The 25245-nt window shown below is 44.4% G+C and overlaps 1 non-coding gene across 1 annotated transcript; it reads left to right on the top strand.

The window, feature by feature from the left end:
* Positions 1-9585: 9585 nt before the first annotated feature.
* Positions 9586-9692, top strand: LOC120254219. Its single transcript, XR_005534546.1, has one exon. It is a non-coding gene; the product is annotated as a small nucleolar RNA R71 (small nucleolar RNA).
* The last annotated feature ends 15553 nt before the right edge of the window (positions 9693-25245 follow it).

Genomic DNA, 25245 nt, shown 5'->3' with positions numbered 1-25245 from the left:
CTAGAAAAGCTTCTACCATCTCCTCCCATGTAGTGATTGATGCTCTAGGTAATGAGTATAGCCACTTCTTTGCTTTCCCCTTTAAGGAAAATGGGAAGGCTCTCAATTTGATGGCATCATCCATCACACCATTAATCTTCAGCATGTCGCACACCTTGAGGAAGCTCTCTATGTGACTGTTTGGATCCTCATCGGCCAAACCGCTGAATTGTGCGGATCGTTTGCAACATATGGATGAATGCTGGCTTTAGCTCGAAGTTTTTGAGTCTGTAATTGGGGACGCACAATACTCGATTGTGTCCCCAACATCGAAGGTCCGCATAATCGGATAGTGTTTGTTGTTGCTCATTTTGTTCTGCCATGTTTTCAGATCCTTCTACTTCCAAACCAGCTGGATTATGCTGTTCTTGCACAGGTTCTTTCCCTTTTCTTCTAAGTGTACATTCAAGCTCAGGGTCTCCTTCAATCAATATTGATGGATTCCCTCGGGTCATAACCTGGAGCTGCACCAAAAAGAAAGAAAAAGACAATGTGGAATATCTCTAAACGCCTAGCTCCCATTTAACGGCGCCAAAAATATGACAAGATCCCCTTGCGTATATCACGCAAGTGCACGGGTTTGTCGAAGTAATAATCCCTTGTGAACAGGTATTGAATCCACAGGGAGTAGGGAGTAAAGACACTTAATTCAATTCTTAGGTATGTGGAATATCAACAATGATAAGTGTGAAAATGATTCAATTCTCAACAATTAAAAGCAATAAGTAAGAGAGCAAAAGTAAGGAGGAGGTAAGGCAATCGATAAAGATTGGGTACTCGGATGATGCTTCACCTAGGATAATCGCTTCAAGTGCAAGAACTCTCTATTATGCTTCCTAATCAATGCAATGGTGAGTCGTGCAAATCCTTACATACATAGTCCCAAATCTAAGGTCAACTATGCCTAACTCTATTCATTTCCCGGAGGAGAGATTAAATAACCTCTCAATCTCGCACTCGAATAAAGTTGCAATGAGCTCTAGGGATTCCAGGTGATAAATCTCTTCCTAATTATAGACCTAACCCTTTGGTCGAGGCGGAAGGTCCCTAACCACAATTAAGCCCTAGATACTAAGATCCTCCTCAACGCTTCACCACATGCACGCAGCAACTAAGCTCCCCAGCGGAGATTCATCCATTAGACCATTAACTCTATTATGGCCGCAAAGAACTCGAGGAACGGAGGTATAATCTATCACGTCGGAGGGGAAAGGGGACGCTCGTGGTATTATGACCCTCTTAACCCTCTCCAACCTAGCTTTGTCTAACGCTCGTGGTGTGTCACTCACTCCCAAGGTTACCAAAAAGAACTCTCAACCCTAGTGTCACTGTAGGGGAAATGTTCATACAATCAAGCATTCAAGGTTGGAACTCACAATAAACATCAATTTATTGAAAGCATAATTAAGGAGTTCAATGAAACGAATACATCCTAGGGTACACAATCACCCTAGTACCCACTAGGGGTTTAGCTCTCCATGGAGCTAAGTACAATCAAAGAAATCGAATGTAAAAAGCAATGAATCCATAAAGAAACCCCCTCGATGGTCCTGCTCAATGGTCTTGTGGAGAGTCCTCTACTCGTCGCAGGGATCCTTTGTCCGGCCTAGGATACACCTCACTCGGATCGATGCGATTTAAAAACTCTCCCAATAACCTTCTTCTAACCAACGCGCCATGCTCGAGCCATAGAACCTCTCCAAAAACCTAGCCAATACCCCCTCAAAAACCCTAGTCAAGCTCCCTCTCAAGTTGGGGAAAAGATGGAGAAAAGAATACCAAAAATCGGGGCTGAATCGGCTTTAAATAGGGCTAGAATCGGGCGACTCTACTCGGCGTGGATGGTACACGCCAGACGCAGTGAATTTCCACACGGCCGTGGATCATTCTCGACACGCCTGTGGATTCTCTCTCGCTTCTAATTTCTCGGCCTGGCCGTGAACAAGGTCGCTACAAAGACATGCTACGATGTTGCTACAGTGCTCTGCTACACCTAGGATGATCACTTCAAGTGCAAGAACTCTCTATTATGCTTCCTAATCAATGCAATGGTGAGTCGTGGAAATCCTTACATACATAGTCCCAAATCTAAGGTCAACTATGCCTAACTCTATACATGTCCCGGAGGAGAAAACGAATAATCTCAACACCGTCGACTCGTGACAGAGTTGCAATGAGCTCTAGGGAGTCCAAGTCATAAATCTCTTCCCTAAATATAGACCTACCCCTTTGGTCCGTAAGGAAGGTCCCTAGCCACAATTAAGCCCTAGATACTAAGATCCTCTCAACGCTTCACTCCATTGCACGCGCAACTAGGCTCCCAGCGGAGGTTCATCCCTTAGACCATTCACTCCATTATGGCTGCAAAGAACTCGAGGAACGGAGGTAGAATCTATCACGTCCCGAGGGGAAAGGGGATGCCCTGCACTCTCCTCGACTCACCCTCTCAACCCTCTCCAACCTAGCTTTTGTCTAACGCTAGTGGTGTGTCACTCACTCACAAGGTTACCAACAAGAACTCTCAACCCTAGTGGTACTCTAGGGGAAATGTTCATACAATCAAGCATTCAAGGTTAGAACTCACAATAAACATCAATTTATTGACAGCATAATAAAGAAGTTCAATGAAACGAATACATCCTAGGGTTCACAATCATCCAAGTACCCACTAGGGGTTTAGCTCTCCATGGAGCTTAGTACAATCAAAGAAATTGAATGTAAAAGCAATGAATCCATAAAGAAACCCCCTCGATGATCGTGTTGATGGTCTTGTGGAGAGTCCTCTACTGTCGCTCCAAAGATTCCTTCGTCCGGATATAGGATAGGCCTCGATCAAGGTCCCCTACCAACCTTCTTCCTAATGGAATCACGATGTCGAGCCGTAGAACTTCCCCAAAAACCTTGGCCAATACCCCTCAAAAACCCCTAGTCAAGTCCTCTCACAAGTTGGGGAAAAGATGGAGAAAAGAATACCAAAATCGGGGCTGAATCGGCTTTAAATAGGGCTGGAATCGGGCAACTCCACGGGCGTGGACGATACACGCGCCTGTGTAGAATTTCCACACGGGCGTGGACAATTTCCACACGCCCGTGTGGATTCTCTGTTTCTCTAGTTTCTCGGCCGGCTGTGAATAGTGTTGCTGTAGTCTTCAACCTGATTAACTTCCCAATTCCAGACTTTCATCGGGGTAACGCAAACGGGCACACATTCACATCGTGAATCACTTGCTTCTTCAATGATGTACATGTTGGCGCGGCTCTTGTTCTTATATGCATAAGTCGGAATGCTCGGGCGTGACTGCCTTTGTGCCCCTCCGAATAGATGTGCTCACTCGAATGCGAGGAGGTTGGCACACACTCTAGCATCTCACACCTGACCTATGTCTTCGCGTTTGAACCTTAACAAGATCTCCTCCAAAATAGGTGCATTATGATCCACATTGGCCCATTTCCTTCATACTCAGCCTCACAACCCTACCTGCGTAAAAGTAACATAAAAACACACATATTAATGTAAAAACCGAGGAAAGTAATGCTCAACATAAGGAATGAACGCTTCGCATTCATATCACACGAGCACTTATCAAACTCCCCCACACTTAAGCTTTTGCTTGTCCTCAAGCAAACATTAAAACATTCTGTGCATCCGTGAAGAAAAATATTGAAAGTGCTTGGCCTTAGGTTCACCAAAGTATACAAAAAGATAGCATTCTACAAGTAAGGGAAATTTCAACACTAAATACGAAAAAAATCAATGCTCTAGCTAAAAAAACATGAAACAAAAAAAGGATAACAAACCCGAATTTCTGTAAGTGTGTGAACTCACTCAAAACACCCCAGTTATACTCCTCAAAGTTCTAAGTGCAAGGGACTTATTTATCTACATAAGTGATAAAAAAATTTTAGAAGATGGTAGTAGCTTCACACATCCTCTAAGGTAGCTCCTTTCCAAAGCGGCCGCTAAGGTGGCTTTCACACTTTCGAGGCGGTAGCTCTTTCTACCCGGTGGTAGCTTTCACTCATCCTATGAGAAATCTCTTTCTCTCATTAGGGCATGACTAATATCCGACTTTGTGAGAGTAGCTTCATACTTCATAGGTGGTAGCTCTTTCCGCCCAACAATTCAAAATAAACAATAAAACTTTTTAGCACAAGAAAATAAACCTAACTAGTCCGCTTTTAACATCGAACATGAGTTTCCAATAGAGTTCAAAGAGTGAGTAGTGCACTAAGTGTAAATCGGGCAAAAAAATTCCTACAAATTCAAGCAAGAACTAGAGCATGAAAACATTCAATGTTAACAATTTTTCATAAACTTAAGAATACAATCATTGCAACTAGGGTGAACCGCCATTAGCTATGTGAGCATATATCAATCAAAAAAACAATAGAAATGATGTGTGCACTATGAAACTCCCCCACACTTAAGTTGTACATTGTCCTCAATGTACACATGCAAGCTCACTCATAATGTATATCAATTAAAAATATATGTGGGAGAAGCAATCAAAACAATATTCCCCTGACTCCTAGTGTTTCGTTTGATGGAGCTAATTCATTGGGAGTAGTGTTCCAACGGGTTGTGAAGCCCACACGGCCAAGTGCCAAAGCACCTTGGCTGTGCCCATGACTAAGTCTCAATTTCCAAGAAGACAAGACCATCTGCACGCATACACGAGGGGGTTCAAGTGAAGCTCAAGAAAAAACAAAAAAATAACTCGAGTGTATAAAAAGATGAAACAATGAATACAACTCGATAATGCAAAATAACATAAACTCGTAAGGAAAAAAATCCTTTCCGAGTGAACAAGTCTAAAAAAACAAGAAAAATAAGATAAAGTAAAATGCATGAAAGTAAAAAGAAAGGTCAAGTGTCAAGTCGCCAGGCCCTCTGCAGGCTGACTGTTATCAAGTGGAAGCATATAGTGGGTCCTCCGTGCCGAGGGAGCCGACGGGACTCAAGGGTCCCTCGGGTCAGAGGACAAATGATGAGGCAACGCCTCGCTCTAAGATCTCGCAGTAAAATGTCGAAAACATGCCATGAACTCGTGGTACTCGAGTGGCCTCACGTAGCCCCTAACCTCAAAGCAACCTCGGCTCGGACCACTCCTATACCATTCTCGAGCCTCTCAAAGCGATCATTAGCTCGAGAAGGTGAAAACATCCGCACTAGAGATGGTTCCTCGTCACCGGAGGTGCCTCGTGTCAATCGATGCGGGCCGAGGCTCGGGGTGGGCCGAGATGCTCCAGGGCCATCATCCCTCATCCTCGCCTATCTCCGGGGCTCGGTAGAACTAACGCAAAAACACCCGTCTCGAACCCTACGGACCATGCCCATCAACCGCATCGCCTCTAGACCCTGTGGGAAGCTCGGTACACTCGCCTTCTCGGCCCCACTGAATCGAATCCACGAGACCCATGCCCAAAGACTAATCTCGTAATCTAAGGACCCGAGAAGATCGCCTCCCGCCTAGTGTATCGTCCCCCGATGCCCCGATGTAATCAGCCAAAATGTGCTCTAAGTGTATCGATACGTGCTCTACCATTGAGTACAACATACAAGAACTCCTCGGGCGGCTCAAGACACCAAGATTATCGCCATGGCCATTCACCCGACCCTACTCATGATTGCGCAGTGTATCTATAGGGCTGGCCGGGAAAGGCACGTGGCCTTGGAAACCCCAGTCTCAGACCGACCCCTCGACCGCATAGCATTCTGTAAGCTCTCTGCGGGGTCAAGGTTCCAGGATAATCAGTAGGTAACTATGCGTACTCCTCAGAATCTGTGAATGCCTCCTCGTATAAGCCAAGTAATATGGAGAACTGCGTAATGCTCAAACTATGGTAGTGTCCAAATACTCTGAACTGAACGGTGCCTAAACTGTCGAAGCTCGCATATGCCCTATCAAACTCGAACGAGGAGAGCACCTCCAGTGCAAAGGCTAGGATGGCTGGCTCTCTAATTGTCAACAACTGCCGCCAACCCCCCTCAGAAACAAGTTCCTCAATCTCCTCAGCGAATTCATCTCCCTCCTGAAGATCCCGTAATATAGTCGTGTCCAAGAATCGAGTCTGTCTGAAGCGGAGTCTCGATAAGCGCTCATAACAGGCCTGATGTTCGGGAATAGCAAATCGCATGCCCTCGGGCTCGTGAGGATGACTCACGTGGCCTCTTATCGCCTTGCTTCTTTGACCCTAGGTACCATGATCTCGCAAAAATTTTAAACAAAAATTGGTCAAACAAGTCGATAAAATAATACTCGCAGTAAATCCAAACGACCGGTGGAATTTTTTTGCACGCCTGCAGGGATCCACGGGGCGTGACAACCGCACGGCCAGGCATCATCAATCCAAAAATACTACTCAATAATATCTCTAACATCATTCTAAATGTAATTCATTGTTCCAATTAAAGAAACGAGACATTGTTCACTAGATTAAACAATAGAAATCATGAATTGATGAAGAAGATGAAGAAAATGAATTTACCGACGAAGAGAAATGAGAAAATAGGAAGCCAGCTAGAAAACTTGCTAAAATCCCACCAAACTGGCGCAAGGGACTCGGAGAATGTTGTGAGAGTGTTTTCAAGGGAAAAAGAGTCGTGAAGAAGGAGAGAAATCACCCCCTTTTTAAACAGAACTCGCGACTTTTTGACGTTTCAGGCATCCACACGGTGTGTGGAAATTCCCCACGCCCTGTGCCTCACTTCAAAAAGCTCCACAGTGGGCGTATGCACGCCCTGCAGCGCCTCGGAAAAAAACTCTCACTGACTTAAAACGATCTCCCACGGGCGCAGTGGCAAAATACCCACGCCCGTGCGCCAGACCCACAGGGAAAGACGCACGCCCCTGTGACTTTCTTGGTTATCCGAGAACAATATCAAGTCGCCCACACGCCCGTGCGGGAATTCCCCACGGGCGTGGGTATTCACAGGCCTCAACTCACAGGGGCGGCCGCACGCCCTTGTATTTTCTCGGGATGGAGGGAGCAACCTGCAGAGTTTCGCTCGGGCGTGCGGAAATTACCCACGCGCGTGCATGGTTCACAAGGTCGGCCACAGGGGCGAGTCCATGCCTCTGTGTATTCTCGGGGAAAATCTGCCCAACTCTGCAGGAAGGCACACGCCCGTGTGGAAATTACCCACGGGCGTGCGCCAGTCGCATGGTCATCTATAGGGGCAGCCGCACGCCACTGTGCCCTCTCTGGAAGAGTTCACAGTACACATCCACTGGCGTGTGGAATTTCCACACGCCCTGCGTGTTTTCTCTCGGATGACTTAGAAAAACCTCGCAGTGCTCGCAGTAAACTAGCCTCGAACATGTTTACACACTCGTAGCCCTCGCCCTCTATTGTGCAAAAATATACCGTATAAAAAAACACAAAATAGAACTCAAACGACCAAACTTCGCCAATTCTCAATAAAACATACAATGAATTCTTTTAAAAACCCACAATAAAATCGCAGCACAAGCACTCAAAAATTTAAACACCAACACTTAACAATTTATTCATGCAAGCAAACTAAACTAAAGGGTACGACAACAGTAAACACTTGGGTTACCTCCCAAGAAGCGCTTGTTTAACGTCACTAAGCTTGACGTATCTTTCTTACCTCACGGGGGTTCATGAATGATGGTTGCCCTCTTACCCATAACTTGAAAGCATGATGAGCAAAGTCTCTTGAGGGTAGAGGGTGTACTATCGGGCTTCGGACCACCTAGCAATTGTTCATCCAACTCCCTTGGCTCATGTACGTCTCCAACAATCTTGGGGCGTTTTCGGTGGCATCTTCGAGCCCTCTTCATTTTTCGGAGCACCTTCTTCAAAATTCCCGGGGTAGATGTTTCCTCCAATCGAACCAAGCATCAAGATTTCTTCAATGCTCTCATCTTGGTCGAACAAACATTCATACGGATCCGGGTTGAACATTTCCCGTATATATTCATCAACAATTTCATCAAGAGTGTCTAGAAAAATACAAAGTATCATCAAAATCGAGAGAATGCCGCATGGCTTCAAGCAAGGCGGTAAGTGAGCTTATCGCCTCCGACTCTCAACGTGAGCCTCCGCCGTCCATGTCAATCAATGCTTTGGAAGTCCGCAAGAACGGGTCTCCCAAGTATCAAGGGTACATCTGCATCCTCATCAACATCTAGCACTACAAAGTCAATCGGAAAAATATACTTGTCCACCTTGACAAGTACGTCTTCAATGATGCCTCTCGGATGTCGTATCGTTCGGTCCGCCAATTATAAAGTCATTCGAGTAGGCCTAGGCTCACCCAAGCCTAGCTTTTCGAAGAAAGTATATGGCATGACGTTAATACTTGCCCCCGAATCCGCCAATGCCATTTCCTCACCTAAGTTGCCGATGTTACACGGAATAATGAAGCTTCACGGGTCTTTCTTCTTGTTCGGCATGTTCTTTTGTAACACCGCCGAGCATGAAGCATCAAACACCACTGAAGCACTCTCCTCCAATTTCCTCTTGTTGGTCAATAGATCTTTAAGGAACTTCGCATACTTAGGCATTTGAGCCAAAGCCTCAACAAAAGGAATGTTGATGTGGAGTTGCTTGAACAAACTCAGGAACTTCTTATAGTGTTCATCCCCTTGGTCATTCTTCAATCTAGAGGGATAAGGGATTCTTGGCGTGAAAGGTGGGGGTGCCACCTCTTTCTCCATGCTTGCTCCCTTGTCAACCTCTACGACCTTGGGTGCGTGTTCTTTCGGCTTCTCACTCGGAAGCCTCCCTTCAACCTCACGACCGCTTCTCAAAGTGATCACCTTCACATGTTCTCTCGGGTTGGTTTCCGTGTTGCTTGGTAACTTCTATGTGGCCTTCCGGAAAGAGATTTCGCAATCTGCCCCACTTGATTTTCAAGATTGTGCAAGGAGGCGGTGTGATTGCGAAGTGTAGCCTCGACTAATTCAAATCTTGTATTTGCTGATTGACCAAATCTAGCCAAGTGCTTCTCCAAATCCGTCATTCGGGTTTCCAAACCTGAAATTGCTTTTTCAACTTGAGGGGCTTGTTGTTGTTGTTGGAACCCCGATGGCCCCATGGTCTTCTCGTGGTCCTTGATTACTCCATGAAAAAGTTGGGATGATTCTTCCAACCTCGAATTGTAGGTGTTGTCGTATGGATTCCCTTGAGGTCTCATTCCATTACCTACAAAGTCGACATTCTCAATCAAGAAACATCACCAATGACGATCGGGCAATCGGAGGGAGCATGTCCTCCACCACAACTGGTGCAATTGGTTACGGTCAGAACTCCATTCGAGCTATAAGATCTAGCTTCTTACTCAAACTCTTCACTTGGGTCGCCAATGAAGTTACCGCATCAATTTCATGGAGACCGGCCACCTTTTTCTTCTATCTAGCATTCCACTGGTAGCTATTTAACCCCATTTCCTCAATCAATTGACGAGCCTCGTCGGGGGTCTTACTACCTAAGGTACCTCCTGCCGCCGCATCCGAGAGTTGCCTTGTACTCGGGTTCAAACCATTGTAGAAGGTTTGAACGATCATCCAGTCCGGGAATCCGTGTTGCAGACACTGGCACAGGAGTTCCTTGAACCGTTCCCATGTCTCAAATAGAGACTCCAATTCCAATTGCATAAAGGATGAGATCTCATTCCTAAGCTTGGCTGATTTTCCGGGAGGAAAATAACGGGCTAGAAAAGCTTCTACCATCTCCTCCCATGTAGTGATTGATGCCCTAGGCAATGAGTGTAGCCACCGCTTTGCTTTCCCTTTTAAGGAAAAATGGGAAGGTTTCTCAATTTGATGGCATCATCCGTCACACCATTTATCTTCAAAGATGTCACACACCCTCGAGGAAGCTCTCTATGTGATCTGCTTTGATCCTCATCGGCCAAACCATTGAATTGTGCGGATCGTCGCAAAGATGTGGATGAATGCCGCTTTAGCTCGAAATTCTAAGTCAGAATTGGGGGACGCACAATACTCGATTGTGTCCCCACATCAAGGTCCGGCATAATCGGATAGTGTCCGTTGTTGCTCATTCTGCTCCGCCATGTTGTCGATCCTTCTACTTCCAAATCACCGGATTGGGTCGTTTCGTGATAGGTTCTTTCCCTTTCCTTCTAAGTGTACGCTCAAGCTCAAGGTCTCCTTCAATCAATATTGATGGATTCCCTCGGTCATAACCCTGAGCTCGCACTCAAAAAGTAAAGAAAAAAAGAAAAATCGAATGATGATAGAATAAGAAGATATGGAATAGAATGTGTGGTGAAATAGCTAAGAAAACAAAGTGCAAAGTATCTTTAAACGCCTAGCTCCCCGGCAACGGCGCCAAAAACCTGACAAGATCCCCTTGCTTATATCCCGCAAGTGCACGGGCTTGTCGAAGTAATAATCCCGGGTGAACGGGGTCGAATCCACTGTGAGTAGGGAGTGAAAAAAACTTAATTTGATTCTTAGCTATGTGGAATATCAATAGTGACAAGTGTGAAATTGATTCAATTCTCAACAATAAAAAACAACAAGTGAAAAGAGCAAAAAGTAAGAAGAGGGTAAGGCAATCGATAAAGAATGGGGTACTCGGATAATGCTTCACCTAGGATGATCACTTCAAGTGCAAGAACTCTATTATGCTTCCTAATCAATGCAATGGTGAGTCGTGGAAATCCTTACATACATAGTCCCAAATCTAAGGTCAACTATGCCTAACTCTATACATGTCCCGGAGGAGAAATCGAACAATCTCAACACCTCGCACTCGCATAGAGTTGCAATGAGGTCTAGGGATTCCAAGTCATAAATCTCTTCCTAAATATAGACCTACCCCTTTGGTCCAGAAGGAAGGTCCCTAGCCACAATTAAGCCCTAGATACTAAGATCCTCTCAACGCTTCACTCCATTGTACGCGCAACTAGGCCCCCAGCAGAGGTTCATCCTTTAGACCATTCACTCCATTATGGCTGCAAAGAACTCGAGGAACGGAGGTAGAATCTATCACGTCGGAGGGGAAAGGGGACGCTCCTGTACCTCTCGACTCACCCTCTCAACCCTCTCCAACCTAGCTTTGTCTAACGCTAGTGGTGTGTCACTCACTCACAAGGTTACCAACAAGAACTCTCAACCCTAGTGTCACTCTAGGGGAAATGTTCATACAATCAAGCATTCAAGGTTGGAACTCACAATAAACATCAATTTATTGAAAGCATAATAAAGAAGTTCAATGAAACGAATACATCCTAGGGTTCACAATCATCCAAGTACCCACTAGGGGTTTAGCTCTCCATGGAGCTTAGTACAATCAAAGAAATCGAATGTAAAAGCAATGAATCCATAAAGAAACCCCCTCGATGATCGTGTCGATGGTCTTGTGGAGAGTCCTCTACTCGTCGTCCAAAGATTCCTTCATCCGGTATAGGATAAGCCTCGATCGAAGTTCCTCTACCAACCTTCTTCCTAATGGAATCATGATGTCAGAGCCGTAGAACTTCCCCAAAACCTTGGCCAATACCCCTCGAAACCCTAGACGAAGTCCTCTCACAAGTTGGGGAAAAGATAGAGAAAAGAATACCAAAATCGGGGCTGAATCGGCTTTAAATAGGGGTCGAATCGTGCAACTCCACCAGCGTGGACGATACACGCTGCCTGCGAATTTCACACGGGCGTGGACAATTTCCACACGCCCGTGTGGATTCTCTGTTTCTCTGGTTTCTCGGCCCGCTGTGAACGGTGTTGCTACAGTAATTGCCACAATGTTGCTGCATTGTCTCGCTACGCCTTCGACCGATTAACTTCCCCAATTCCGCACTTTTCATCGGGGTAACGCAAACGGGCACACATTCACGTCGTGAATCACTTGCTTCTTCAATGATGTACATGTTAGCGGGGCTCTTGTTCTCATATGCATAAGTCGGAATGCTCGAGCGTGATCGCCTTTTGTGCCCTCCGAATAGATGTGCTCACTCGAATGCGAGGGAGGTTGGCACACACTCTAGCATCTCACACCGACCTATGTCTTTGCGCTTTGAACCTTAACAAGATCTCCTCCAAAATAGGTGCATTATGATCCACATTGGCCCATTTCCTTCATACTCAGCCTCACAACCCTACCTACGTAAAAGTAACATAAAAACACACATATTAATGTAAAAACCCGAGGAAAGTAATGCTCAACATAAGGAATGAACGTTTTCAGCATTCATATCGCATGCAAGCACTTATCACCAAGCAATTACTCGCTTTTCTTATCTTTTTAGTTTAGTTTGTTTGCATGAATAAATTGTTAAGTGTTGGTGTCTTAATTTTTAGATGCTTGTACTGTGATTTTGTTGTGGGTTTTTAAAATTCATCGTGTGTTTTCATGTCGAATTGGCGAAAGTTTGGTCGTTTGAGCTCTATTTCATATTTTTTTCATCGGTAAAAATTTGCATAATAGGGCATGGGCTCGAGTGTGTAAACATGTTCAAAGAATTTCTGCAGAGCCCCGCAGATTTTTTTCTAAGTCATCCAAAGAAAACACACGGGCGGTGGAATTTCCACACGCCTGCTGGTCATACATCGCGAACTCATCCAGGGAAGGCACAGGGGCGTGCGGTTGCCCGTGTGAACGACCATGCAACAGTCACGCGCCCGTGGGTACTTCCGCACGGGCGTGTGAATTCCTGCAGAGTGGGCGGATCATCCCGAGAGCACACAGGGGCGTGGACTCGCCCCTGTGAGCGACCACGTGAACCACACACGGGCGTGGGTAATTTCCGCACGCCCGTGCGAGAATCTGCACAGGAGTCCTCTCCATCCCGAGAAGATACAGGGCCGTGTGACCGCCCCTGTGAGTTAGGCATGTGAATGGCCACGGCCGTGTGGAAATTCCGCACGGGCGTGTATAATATTTTTCTTGAATACCCAGCGAGGCCACGTGGGGCGCATGCGTCACCACCGTGAATCCTTCGCTTTGAGGGTGCACGGGCGTGGACGACTCCCGCACGCCCGTGTGGATCTCCAGGAGTTAAAAGACCGTCCACTCTCCCAATACAATAGTCACACCTTTCTCCTCAAATAACCTTAAGCCACCCAAAGAGCATTTTATGACATACTCATCCCCTCTTATTGTCGTCTTGGAGTCGATTGATTGAGCATTGTGTGGATTGTATGGGTGTTTATGTTCAGCTCATCGGTAGGCCTTGATTTCCTCTCTTCTTCGATTTCATTTGAATCTAACTGACTACTAACGATTGAAATGGATAATACACACCATTTTCATGTTAAAATGGTTATGATTTGTTTTAAGATGATCTGGAAGTGAGATAGAGAGTGTGGTATGGAGATTGGTTACAAGGGCCATGCGCTTTCCACGCTCCGTGGAAATTATCCACGCCCGTGTGGAATTTCCACACGGTCGTGTGTTGTTATCTTCCTGCAGTCTGAATGGAATTGATTGATGTTCTTTTTTCTAATACATGCAGGTATGGCCACCAAATCAAAGAAAACAGTTGATAAACATCCTCGAAAGCCTGCCTCTGAACCGGAAGTCATGGAATTCACACTCCCTGCGCATCAAGCTCGGTTTGAGCGGTTAGAGAAGCTTAAGTTTGGTCAAACGTGAATCCCGGATGTTTGGTTACTTAGGAAGGTGCATCTAGCGGATGATATGGCTGACGAGGTCGAGAAATTATTATTGGTCGGTAATTGGCGCAAATTATTGAATATTCATGACCCTGCTATCCGCACACTCACTTTGGAGGTACTTTCTTCATTTGAGTTTGACCGCTCTTATGCTCATTTTGATAGTGTCGGTGCTATTCAGTTCAGAGCTTTTGGGCAACATCATAGTATGTGTGTCACATAGTTTTCCACTACACTTGGTCTATATGATAAAGAGTATACTGAAACTGAGGAGTATGAGAATCTTCCAATTGACATGTCAGGTTTATCTCCCATTGAGGCGTATACATTATTATGTGGAAAGGGGCGATATGAACCAGTAGTGTGTAAGGCCTCATGTTTATCTCGACCTAGTTTCAGATATCTTCACGCCATCATAAGCAGGTCAGTGAATGGTCACGGTGATAGCACGGGAGTCATCAACAAGCAAGAGCTTATGTACTTGTACTCCATGGTTCGGAACGAACCAGTCCATCTGGGGCTTATTTTAGCGGAGTATCTGAAGCATCAAGGACAATATCCCAGATTGGGTGTCATCTTCTCGGGCCTATATATTACCAGACTCATTGTGGGGATGGGTCTGCGAGACAAAATCAGCGGAACAGAGAAGGCGATAATACCAGCACCACTTGGGTTAGAGACAATGAGGCTCATGGGGTTAGTCCAAAAATATTTAAATGGTGTTTATGTGCTGAACATACCATTCGAGGATGAAGCTGGGGCATCTCAGTCCGCTCCCGAGCCTCAACCAGCACCGATGGAGACTGAGACACATCCAGTGGTAGAGGAACCACCCCTGTGCGTACGTTTCCACCATCTCGAGCCCATGATCATTTTGTGAGGCTCGAGAGCGCCTTGGGAGTGATACGGGCAGAGGTGGCTAGGGTTCGAGCTGAGGTTGCCGAGATTAGGGCTACGTAGGCTACTCAGTACACAGAGTTCATGGCGTGTTTCGACGTTTTACAGCAGATTTTAGAGCGAGACGTTGCCTCATCATTTGTATTGCAGCCAAGGACTCCTCAGGCCCCCTTAGTTCCTCCAGCAGCTCCATCCTCGACCCCAGCACCGGTGGACCCACCATGTGCATCTCTAGTAGCAGCAGTAACACAGGAGCCTGAGAGCAGCACCGACACTTTACTTCCCCTTTACTTTCTTGTATTTTATTTTATTTTTCTTGTTTTTAGACTTGTTCACTCAGAAAGGATTCTCCTTTTGAGTTTATTTTCATTTTTTGCATCATCAAGTTGTATTCATTGCATCATCTTTTATATACACTCGAGTTATTTTATCTTTATTGAGCTTCACTGAACCTCCTCGTGTATGCGTGCAGATGGTCTTGTCTTCTTGGGAATTGAGACTTAGTCATGGGCACGGCCAAGGTGCTGAGGCACTTGGCCGTGTGAGCCTCTCAACTCGTCAAAACACTACTCCCATGGAATTAGCTTCATCAAACGCAACACTAGGAGTCAGGGCAGTATTGTTTTGATTGCTTCTCCCACATTTGCTTTTGAATGATATATATATTTTGAGTGAGCTTGCATATGTACATTGAGGACAATGTACAACTTAAGTGTGGGGGGGAGTTTCATAATGCGCACATCTTTTCTATTGTTCTTGATTGTTATATGCTCACATAGCCAATGGTGGTTCACCTTAGTTGCAATGATTGTATTCTTAAGTTTAGTAGAATTTCTAACATTGAATGTTTTCATGCTCTAGTCCTTGCTTGAATCATGCTCTAGTTCTTGCTTGAAGTTTTAGGAATTTTTGCCCGATTTACACTTAGTGCACTACTCACTCTTTCAACTCTATTGGAAACTCATGTTCGATGTTAAAGGGACTAGTTAGGTTTATTTTATTGTGCTAAAAAAAAAAGAAAAAAAATGATGAAAATGAAAAGAAGGAACAAAATAGTTTTATTGTTTATTTGTGTTTGTTGGGTGGAAAGAGCTACCACCTATGAAGTATGAAGGTACTCTCATAAGTCGGATACTAGTGCTGAAATTTGCCTTCATTGTAGAATACTTTCGTTGTATACCTTGGTGAACCTAAGGCCAAGCACTTTCAATATTTTCTTCATCAATGCACAGAATGTTTTAATGTTTGCTTGAGGACAAGCAAAAGCTTAAGTGTGGGGGAGTTTGATAAGTGCTTGTGCGATACGAATGCGAAGCGTTCATTCCTTATGTTGAGCATTACTTTTCTCGGGTTTTTAAACTAATATGTGTGTTTTTATGTTACTTTTATGCAAGTAGGGTTGTGAGGCCGAGCATGAAGGAAATAGGCCAATGTGGATCATAATGCACAAATTTTGGAGGAAATCTTGCTAAGGTTCAAACGCGAAGACATAGGTCAGGTGTGAGATGCTAGAGTGTGTGCCAACCTGCTCGTATTCGAGTTTGGCACATCCATTTGGAGGGGCACAAAGGTAGTCACACTCGAGCATTCCGACTTATGCACATAGAACAAGAGCTCCACCAACGTACCTATCATTGAAGAAGCAAGTGATCCACGATGTGAATGTGTGCCCGTTTGCGTTATCCCGATGAAAGTATGGAATTGGGAAGCTATTCAGTTCAGTACTGTAGCAGAGCACTGTAGCAACACTACAGCATATATGTAGCAGCACTGCTCACAGCAGGCCAAGAAACCAGAGAAACAGAGAATCTACACGGCGTGTGGAAATTATCCACGGCCGTGTGGAAATTCCATACGGGCGCGTGGAGCATCCACGCCCGTGTAGTCGCACGATTCCAGCCCGATTTAAAGCCGATTTAGCCCCGATTTTGGTATTCTTTTCTCCATCGTTTCCCCAACTTGAGAGAGGGCTTAGGCTAGGGTTTCGAGGGGTATTGGCCAAGGTTTTGGAGAAATTCTACAGCTCCGACATCATCATTCCTTAGGAAGAATGTTGGTAGGGGAGCTTCCGTCGAGGCGTATCCTATACCGGATGAGGGAATCCTTGGATGACGAGTAGAGGACTTTCCACAAGACCATCGACATGACTATTGAGGGGGTTTCTTTATGGATTCATTGCTTTTACATTCTATTTCTTTGATTGTACTTAGCGCCATGGAGAGCTAAACCTCTAGTGGGTACTCGGGTATTGTGAACCCTAGGATGTATTTTTTTCTTTGAACCTCTTTATTATGCTTTCAATAAATTGATGTTTATTGTGAGTTCCAACCTTGAATGCTTGATTGTATGAACATTTCCCCTAGAGTGATACTAGGGCTGAGTGTTCTTGTTGGTAACCTTGTGAGTGAGTAACACACTACGAGTGTTAGACAAAGCTAGGTTGGAGAGGGTTGAGAGGGTGAGTCGAGAGGTACAGGAGCGTCCCCTTTCCCCTCCGACGTGATAGATTCTACCTCCGTTCTTCGAGTTCTTTGCGGCCATAATAGAGTGAATGGTCTAAGGGATGAACTTCCGCTGGGGCTTAGTTGCGCGTGCAACGGAATGAAGCGTTGAGATGATCTTAGTATCTAGGGCTCAATTGTGGTTAGGGACCTTCCACCTGGACCAAAGGGTTAGGTCTATAATTAGGAAGAAATTTATCACTTGGAATCCCTAGAGCTCATTGCAACTCTATGCGAGTGCAAGGTGTTGAGATTGTTCGATTTCTCCTCCAGGACATGTATAGAGTTAGGCATAGTTGACCTTAGATTTGGGACTATGTAATTAAGGATTTCCATGACTCACCATTGCATTGATTAGGAATCATAATAGAGGGTTCTTGCACTTGAAACAATTATCCTTGGTGGAGCATTATCCGGGTTCCACATCTTTATCGATTGCCTTACCCCCTTCTTTACTTTTGCTCTTTTACTTGTTGCTTTTACTGTTGAGAATTGAATCATTATCACACTCATCATCATTGTTCTTTTACATAGCTAAGAATCGAATTAAGTATTTTTATTCCCTACTCCCTGTGGATTCGATACCCGCTCACCCGGGATTATTACTTCGACAAACCCTTGCACTTGCGGGATATACGCAAGGGGATCTTGTCACTGCCACTGTAGCAGCTGGAGAGTTTTCAAGCCAGGAATTCAATCATGGCATACGACCTCGATACTGCCCAAGATTGAGCTCGGGATGATTACTGTAGCCATAGAAGAGGACAGTTTGCTTGAAGGCATATTGGCTCAATAAGGTGCTCATTGAGCCAGTATGGATACTGCTACGAGAGATTTTATGCACTTTTGCCTACCCACCCGGTATACCACCTCAATGAGGTCCTCATTGATCCAGTATACCACCTGTATGGATGCCAATTTAAGGGATATAAAAGAACATTTGTTGGGTAAATGAAGGGGACTTCTTCTTGGCCATTTGGGCCGCCACCACCATATCTCCTTGAGGCCCTCCGGCCATAATCCGTCGACGAACCTTGTGGGAAACGAGCACACATCATCACCAAGAGGGAGAGGAGCAAAGGAGAAGGAGTTGGATTGAAGATCTAGACCATCATTCCATCACCATTTGAAGATCGATTCAAGGAGATCAAGATTGTAGAAGGAGTTTTCTTTCTTCTTTATTGTCTTTCTTTTCATTGTATGTTGTATAAGTATCCCCCATCATGAAGGATTGACTTATTTTGGTGTTTGGATGTGGATGAACCCTAGGGTGTATTCTTGTGTATGAACTTGGGATGTTGTTCTTCATTTAATTTGATGGTTGTTTGAGATTCAATCTTACTTGCTTTCATGTCTAGAATTACATTTATGTAGAGATCCGTAATTCTACTATGAGTTGTATGCATAGATGTGACCTACTTACATATACTAGATCTAGGAAATGTTGAAAGGGATTTCTTATGCCGACACGCCGAGAGATTGGGTGTTGGTAGCCCTCCAATGCTAAATTTAAGCTGAGGAATAGTAGGTTTACTCCTATTAGAGATTTCCTTGAACTCATTGCAATCATAGGTGGGTTAATCCGGAAGAGATTCCGATTAACACTCATATGGGCTTAGGGGTTAACTGCCGAGAAATTGGGGTTAACCTATTTATGAGATCTCTAGGCCTTAAATGCCGTCAATACACTTTAAACTATCCATGTTTGGGACTTAATGACAATCCTAAGGGGATTCTTTGTCCAAACACCGCCTTCTCTTGCTTGGCACTCCCTTGTTTATTTATTTATGTGTGTTAGTTACCCGGCCATTGGATTAGCTTAGTTTAGTTTATTTTATTTGTTTTTCCTACTAAGAGTCATAGGATAGATAATAGATGAAGAGTGAGTAATAATACTTCCTTGGCCCCGAGGAATACGACCCCTGTGTCACTCACAGGGTATTACTTGGCGATCTCGTACACTTGCGGTCAATCAATCAAGTTTTTAGCGCCATTGCCGGGGACTTCAAGGAATATTAGGAAAGCTTGTAATCTATTGCTCTAGCCATTTTTTTTCCTTTTGTAAATATTTGTTGTGTTATATGTCTTTTACCCTTTGTGTATACTTACTTGTTTCATTTCTTTCTTGTTTTCTTTCATAGCTTTTGATTTTAGTTTTCTTTGTTTATACAGGGCCATGGATTTTCAAGAAAAATTGTTGGCTGCCAAAATCTGTGCACTTGAGAATCAATTGGAAGAATTTCTTGCCAAGAAAGAAAACCAAAGCAATCCACAAAATAATGCTTACAATCCACATTGGAGAGGGCACCAAAGTTCTTCAGCACAACATCATACTCAACAATGGGAATTCCCTCACCAAAGATTGCAACAAGAACCCTCCTTTCAACAATCGGGGCATTATCATCCTCCAGTCATTAATTAATGGGGATTCCATACACAGGAGGTGTTTTCAAGATTCATGATGAATGCGGACGCTGAGCTTGATGTCATGAATACCACAATTTTTAATGTCCAATGACAAGGTCCCCTTGCTTATTTCCCGCAAGTGCACGGGTTTGTCGAAGTAATAATCCCGGATGAGTGGGTATCATATCCATAGGGAGTAGGGAATAAAAAATACTTAATTCGCTTCTTAACTATGTGAAAAGTGAATAGTGATATATGTGACAATGATTCAATTCTCAAAAGTAAAAACAACAAGTAAGAGAGCACAAGTAAAGGAGAAGGTAAGGCAATCGATAAAGATGGGGTACCCAGAAATTGCTCCGCCTAGGACAATCGTTTCAAGTGCAAGAACCCTCTATTATGCTTCCTAATTAATGCAATAGTGAGTCATGGAAATCCTTAATTACATAGTCCCAAATCTAAGGTCAACCATGCCTAACTCTATACATGTCCCGGAGGAGAGATTGGATAACCTCTCAACCTCGCACTCGTATAGAATTGCAAAGAGCTCTAGGGATTCCAAGTGATAAATCTCTTCCTAATTATAGACCTAACCCTTTGGTCCAGGTGGAAGGTCCCTAACCACAATTAAGCCCTAGATACTAAGATCACTTCTACGTTTCACTCCATTGCACCCGCAACTAAGCCCCAGCGGAAGGTAATCTCTTAGACCATTCACTCTATTATGGCCGCAAAGAACTCAAGGAATGGAGGTAGAATTTAACACATCATAGGGGAAAGGGGACGCTCCCGTACCTCTCGACTCACCCTCTCAACCCTCTCCAACCTAGCTTTGTCTAACACTCGTGGTGTGTCAATCACTCACAAGGTTACCAACAAGAACTCTCGACCATAGTGTCACTCAAGGGGAGTATTCAAACAATCAAGCATTCAAGGTTGGAACTCACAATAAACATCAATTAATTGAAAGTATAATAAAGAGATTCAATGAAACGAATACATCCTAAGGTTCACAAATACCCAAGTACCCACTAGGGGTTTAGCTCTCCATGGAGTTAATTACAATCAAAGAAATAGAATGTAAAAGCAATGAATCCATAGAAAACCCCCTATATAGTCGAGTCGTTGGTCTTGTGGAGAGTCCAATACTCGTCGCAAAGGATCCTTTGTCCGGCCTAGGATACACCTCGTCGGATCGGTGCCGACGAAAGCTCTCTCTCAATAACCTTCTTCCAAATGACGTGCGATGTTGGAGCCATAGAACCTCTCCAAAACCCTAGCCAATATCTCTCAAAACCCTATCCGAAGCCCTCTCTCAAGTTGGGGAAAAGATGGAGAAAAGAATAATGAAATCAGGGCTGAATAGGCTTTAAATAGGGCTGGAATCGGGCATCCACATGCCCCTGTGGTCGTCCCTGTGGATTTTTCACACGGGCGTGTGGAATTTCCGCACGCCCATGTGGATTCTCTGTTCTGCAATTTCCTCGGCCGTCTATGAACAATGCTGCTACAATACTTTACCACATTGTTGCTAAAGTGCTCTACTACAATATCCATCCTGAAATACTTCCCGAATTGATACTTTTATCGAGGTAACCCAAATGGGCACACGTTCACGTCGTGGATCACTTTGCTACTTCAATGATGGAAAAGTTGGTACAGATCTTGTTATATATGCATAAGTCGGAATGGTTGAGTTTGACTCAAATACGAGGACGTTGGCACACACTCTAGCATCTCACACCCGACCTACGTCTTCGTGTTTAAACCTTAGCAAGATTTCCTCCAAAATCAGTGCATTATGATCCACATTGGCTTCTTTCCTTCATAATCGGCCTCACAACCCTACCTGCATAAAAGTAACATAAAAACACATATATTAGTGTAAAAACCTGATAAAGGTAATACTTAACATAAGGAAAGAATGCTTCGCATTCATATAGCAAAATTTGAAAGGAGATCGATCAAACAAGTTAATTAACTAATGATGCAAAAATCCACATGGTCATGGGGAATTTCCGCACGCTTGTGTGGATCCACGGGGCGTGAAAACCGCACGACCGCGCATCATAAATTCAAAAATACAACGTACAATTACTTCAAACTCTGTTCTAAACATAAATAATCATTCTAATTGAAGAAACGAAGCATTATTAACTAGATTCATCGATGAAAATCATAAATTGACGAAGAGAATCAAGAATAGGGCTTACCAACGAGTTGAGATGACAGAATTTAGATTCGGGCGGAAAACCTCGTGAAAATCCTACCAAATCTGTGCTAAGAGGTCAGAGAATGATGTGCGAGTTCTCTCAGACGAATAGAGGATGTGAAGAAGAAGAGAAACGGCTATTCTTTAAAAAGACATCGCACCTCTTGGTGTTCTGTACATTCGCACGGGCGTGCAGAAATTACCAATGTCATTGCATCTCCATAAGAAAGCCGCACAGGGGTAGGTGCACGCCCCTGTTTGCTCTCGGCGATAACATCCACTGACTCTGAACATTCTCGCACGGGCGTGCGGAAAATACCTATGCCCATGCGCCCGAACCACAGGGGCCGCGCGCACGCCCCTGTGGCTTCTCTAGACATCCAAAAAAAAAATTCCTAAGTGTTCCGCACGCCCGTGAGAAAATGCCGCACGGGCGTGGACATTCACAGGTCCAATTCACAGGGGCGAATGCACGCCCCTGTGCCTTCTCGGGATGGAGAGAGCTCTTCTGCAGAGATTCGCATGGGCGTGCGGAAATTACCCACGCCCGTGCGGGTTTCACAAGGTTGCCCACAAGGGCGAGTTCACGTAGTGTGTGCTCTCGGGATAAATCGCCAAATTCTGCAGGAGATCACACGCCCGGGTGAAAATTACCCACGGGAGTGCGATATTCGCATGGTCGTTCACAAGGGCCGCCACACACTTCTGCGCCTCCTCTTGATGAGCTTACAATGCAGATCCACGGACGTACGGAAATTCCACATGCCCGTGCATTTTCCTGGATACCTTAGAAAAAACCTGCAGGCTCTGCAAAAAATTTCTGGACATGTTTACACACTCAGAGCCTGCCCTATTATGCAAGTTTTACCAGTGAAAACATGAAATAAAGCTCAAACGACCCAACTTCGCCAAATCCATATGAAAACACATGATGAATCCTCAAAACCTAAATTAAAATCACAGCACAAGCATCTAAACAATAAGACACCAACATTCAACAATTTATTCATGCAAACACTACATTATTGGACTAAGAAAAACAGTAAACACTTGGGTTGTCTCTGAAGAAGCGCTTATTTAACGTCACTAAGCTTGATGTACCTTGTCTTACCTCACGGGGGCTCATAGATGAATGTTGCCCTCTTACCCATGACTTGGAAGCTTGATGAGCACAATCTCTTGAAGGTAGAGGTTGTATTATCGGGCTTGGGGCCACCTAGCAATTGTTCATCCAACTTCTTCGGTTCACGTACGTCGAGCGTTTCCGGTGGTGTCGCCTAGCCCTCTTCATTTTCCAGAGCACCTTCTTCAAGATCCCCGGGGTAGATGGTACTTCTTCCGTCGAACCAAGCATCATTACTTCTCCATAATCCTCCTCTTGGTCGAAGAAACCCTCGTACGGGTTTGGATTGAACATTTCCTGCATGTATTCATCAATAATCTCATCAGTAGTGTCTAGAAAGTATAAAGTATCATCGAAATCAAGAGAATGCTGCATGGCTTCAGCAAGGCAGTATGTGAGCTTGTCATCTCCAGCTCTTAAAGTTAGCTCTCCGCCGTCCATATCAATCAATGCCTTGGAAGTCCGCAAGAACAACCTCCCAAGTATCAAGGGTACATCCGCATCCTCATCGACGTCTAGCACCACAAAGTCTATAGAAAATATATACTTGTCCACCTTGACAAGTACATCTTTGATGATACTCCTCGGATGTCTCACCGTTCGGTCAATCCAATTGCAAAGTCATCCGAGTGGGCCTAGGCTCACCCAAGCCTAACTTTCGAAAGAAGGTGTATGGAATGACGTTGATGCTTGCCCCCGAGTCCGCCAATGCCATTTATTCAACCATATTGCCAATTCTACACGGAATGATGAAGCTTCTTGGGTGTTTCTTCTTGTTCGGCATGTTCCTTTGCAACACCAGCGAGCATGAAGCATCTAGACTCACTGAAGCACTCTCCTCCAACTTCCTCTTGTTGGTCAACAAGTCTTTCAAGAACTTCGCATACTTAGGCATTTGGGCCAATGCCTCAACAAAAGGAATATTGATGTGGAATTGCTTGAACAAACTCAAGAACTTCTTGTACTGTTCATCCCCTTGGTCATTTTTAAATCTATAGGGATAAGGGATTCTTGGCTTGAAAGGTGGGGGTGCCACCTTGATAAGTGCTTGAGTAGACATATTTTTATATATGTTTTACATGCATTGAGCATCATTTTTACCATGGTTTATGTCTCATATTGTGTATTTGGTATTCTTTCATGCATATAGGTTGTGAATACCTTAAAGAGTAAAAAGGAAGAAAAGATAGGCTATAAAGACACAATGTTGGGAGTTCTTGTTCAATTCAAGGAGCAAGACACGAGAGGAGTTAATAAACATGGAGATGTGTGCCAACTTCCAAGAAGATTCAAGTAAATTCACTAGTTGGAAGGGCACAAAGGCAGCCACATCTTCATGTTCCTTCTCTTTGTGAAGATTGCAAGACCTCTCAAAGATACGTCGATGAAGAAACGTTTTATAGCCTGCCACATGGATGTGTGCCCGGACATGTGGCCTCAAGAGAAGAGTATTTGGATCGCGTTTTGTGAAATATACTGTAGCAATAGTACTGTAACAGTAATGTTGCAAAATTACTGTTTATGCACCCGCATGGAAATTCCACACGGGCGTGTGAGGGCATGACAAGGTCCCCTTGCGTATATCCCGCAAGTGCACGGGTTTGTAGAAGTAATAATCCTGGGTGAGTGGGTATCGAATCCACAGGGAGTAGGGAATAAAAACACTTAATTCGCTTCTTAGCTATGTGAAAGATCAATAGTGATAATTGTGACAATGATTCAATTCTCAAAAGTGAAAACAACAAGTAAGAGAGCACGAGTAAAGGAGGAGGTAAGGCAATTGATAAAGATCGGGTACTCAAATAATTCTCCACCTAGGATAATTATTTCAAGTGCAAGAACCCTCTATTATGCTTCCTAATCAATGCAATGGTGAGTCGTGGAAATCCTTAATTACATAGTCCCAAATCTAAGGTCAACTATGCCTAACTCTATACATGTCCCGGAGGAGAGATTAGATAACCTCTCAACCTCGAACTCGCATAGAGTTGCAATGAGCTCTATGGATTCCAAGTGATAAATCTCTTCCTAATTATAGACCTAACCCTTTGGTCAAGGTGGAAGATCCCTAACCATGATTAAGCCCAAGATACTAAGATCACCTCAACGCTTCACTCCGTTGCACGCGCAACTAAGCCCCAACGGAAGTTCATCCCTTAGACCATTCACTCTATTATGGCCGCAAAGAACTCGAGGAACGGACGTAGAATCTATCACGTCGGAGGGGAAAGGGGACGCCCTTGTACCTCTTAACTCACCCTCCCAACCCTCTCCAACCTAGCTTTGTCTAACGCTCGTGGTGTGTCACTCACTCACAAGGTTACCAACGAGAACTCTCAACCCTAGTGTCACTCTAGGGGAAATGTTCATACAATCAAACATTCAAGGTTGGAACTCACAATAAACATCAATTAATTGAAAGCATAATAAAGAGATTCAATGAAACAAATACATCCT

This window comes from Dioscorea cayenensis, unplaced genomic scaffold (genome assembly GCF_009730915.1).
Source record: "Dioscorea cayenensis subsp. rotundata cultivar TDr96_F1 unplaced genomic scaffold, TDr96_F1_v2_PseudoChromosome.rev07_lg8_w22 25.fasta BLBR01000385.1, whole genome shotgun sequence".
NCBI classification, from domain to species: Eukaryota; Viridiplantae; Streptophyta; class Magnoliopsida; order Dioscoreales; family Dioscoreaceae; genus Dioscorea; species Dioscorea cayenensis.
This window is presented reverse-complemented; position numbering and strand designations above follow the sequence as displayed.